Here is a 2,375-nt window from a genome sequence, read left to right as displayed (position 1 = left end):
TGATTTATTATTGCCCACTTGAATTGTATAGCCCTAGGTGCTGCAGTGTTCTTTATGTAGAGCGCCATATATAAATGCTCGATGTGCTTATCCGGGTCCGATGGCACCTCCAATTTCAAGCAAGTGTTACATAGACTCTGGAGTTAGGTTGCATATGAGAATGAAGATAATTCTGATAGCAACATTGATTTATTGCTTTAAGTACTGCGACAATAACATTCAGAGGCGAATTTAGAAAGTTTAGATAAAAAGTATTTATTAAAGTTTTCAAGGTTTGTTTTAACGCCAGTTTGTGTTACCTAACTATGTAATTTAATTCATTCTAATTAAAGAGAGAAACGGGTTGACCAATAACAGGACCTTAAAATGTTTGCTATAGATCGACTACAATGTACGTTAATATGTAATACATTTAAATCAATTTAGAACAGTCTTAATGATGTGGTTTTAAAAAGCAGAAGCGGATTTAGGGTGGAGGAGGGGGTGGGGAGTGGTAAAAAAAAAATTTAAAAAAAAAATTCATCGTCCAAACGCATATGGTTAATTTCGGGCGTCAGCAACTAAAGAACATAGGGCCTAGGCTATTTAATATTATGATGTAGCTGGACATGTATTTTATGGTGATAGATTTTTTGGTCCTACCTTTTTTCGGCGCCTTGAGACGATTTTATTGTGGAAGGCGCACTACAAATATCCCACCATTACCATTACCATTACCATTAATTAAAAGAAGTTTAACCTTGAATTTCTTCAATTTCAAACGAACGGCCCCTGATTTTCCTGTAATTTTTGCAGCATTTCAAATGAATATGTACCCACATAACTGTCTTCTAATCGGATTAAAATCTGGCCGAATTTTGGCCGATATTGAAAAAAAGTTTGGCCGAATTTGGCCGTGAGATGGCGTTTGTTTGGCCGTGAAGCCTGTTGACTATCTGGCAACCCTGATAAGCAACGCTCCAGTCGCTAATATCTTTTTAAGATGGGGTGATGCCCAGTATAATTGAAAACAAGTCCCAGTGGTTACGAGAAATCAACTTGTTTATTATAGGCCTGTTTATTCGTAGTCATCATCATCATTAGGCCTATCGTCACCATTATTTAATTATTGTCATCGGTTTTCATGTAGTACAGGCCTCTGTACCTGTGCATTTCTAAACTCAACAAACTGTAGTAGACCGTAATACTATGATGGCGAATAATATAGGGTGAAACATCCGCAGATTTGAACCCCCCTTTTTATCTTAAAAGAACATTAAATAAATGTAAAATAAATAATAATTAGCCTATTATCTAAAAAATAATGTAGGCATAGGCCTCAGGGAATGTCAGCGTACATTTACTGTACCAACATGTACGAAATGGAATGTTTATTTAACTTGACGTGAATGCACAAGACGTATAAAGCTACTCACTAACTAATAATAATAGTAGGCCAAGTCCCTAGTAGTAGTAGTAGTAGTAGTAGTAGTAGTAGTAGTAGTAGTAGTAGTAGTACTAGTGGTGGTGGTAGTGGTGGTAGTAGAAGTAGTAATGATAGTAGTAGTGGTAATAGTAGCAGCAGTAGTAGTAAGCCTGCACGCGGATCTTAGTGGAACTGACACATGGTGTATGTGGAACAAGTAGAACAATTTGTGGAAAGGTGTTCTGAGAACTATTTAAAACTAAACTTAAGTAAAACAAAAGAAATAATATTTATACTAGGAGGAAAACTGTTGGTCATGATAAATTTATGATAAATGGGCTGCCTGTTGACCAAGTTGAAGAATTTAAATATCTCGGTACTGTGAGATTTAAATATTTGCTCCCATATTATAAAGATATGAATTTGCGTCAGGAAATATCATAGGAGTGATGTTTTGCACTACCTGACGTGTTATCGTACCGAATACTCGGTATCTCCAAATACTAGCGTCAGGAAATATCATATGATATTTCCTGACGCAAATTCATATCTTTATAGCACTTGCAGTACCCGCTGCTACTAGGGGATCGGATTCATCACTAGTCACCAAGTGCAAGCTCGGTGGTCTAGTGGTTAAGACATCAGGCTAGATACCTGGAGGTCGTGGGTTCAATTCCCACCCGAATCACTTGCGAATTTCTTAGCTAGTGTTTGGGGACGTACTGAGTATTCGGTACGATAAGAAGTCAGGTAGGGCAAAACATTACGCCCATTCTCAAATATTAAATCTATTTCCAAAAATGTAATCAAAGGCTTAAAACTCAAACAATATAAGGTAGATGTTCCAATTTTTTTTTAAATCTTCGGGACAGGAAAAAAGATTAGCCAAGTACAAATGGCTTAGGGCCCAAAACGCGTCGGTAAGTTTCTTGCAAGAAACGCATTTCTGTAAAAAAAAAATTACTGATTA

The 2,375-nt window shown here is 36.7% G+C and overlaps 1 non-coding gene across 1 annotated transcript; it reads left to right on the top strand.

The window, feature by feature from the left end:
- Positions 1-2,020: 2,020 nt before the first annotated feature.
- Trnas-aga lies at positions 2,021-2,093 on the top strand. Its single transcript has one exon. It is a non-coding gene; the product is annotated as a tRNA-Ser (tRNA).
- Positions 2,094-2,375: the final 282 nt, after the last annotated feature.

This window comes from Anneissia japonica, unplaced genomic scaffold, assembly GCF_011630105.1.
Source record: "Anneissia japonica isolate Jap-2015-1 unplaced genomic scaffold, ASM1163010v1 scaffold287673_len24399_cov102, whole genome shotgun sequence".
In the NCBI taxonomy this organism is placed as follows: Eukaryota; Metazoa; Echinodermata; class Crinoidea; order Comatulida; family Comatulidae; genus Anneissia; species Anneissia japonica.
This window is presented reverse-complemented; position numbering and strand designations above follow the sequence as displayed.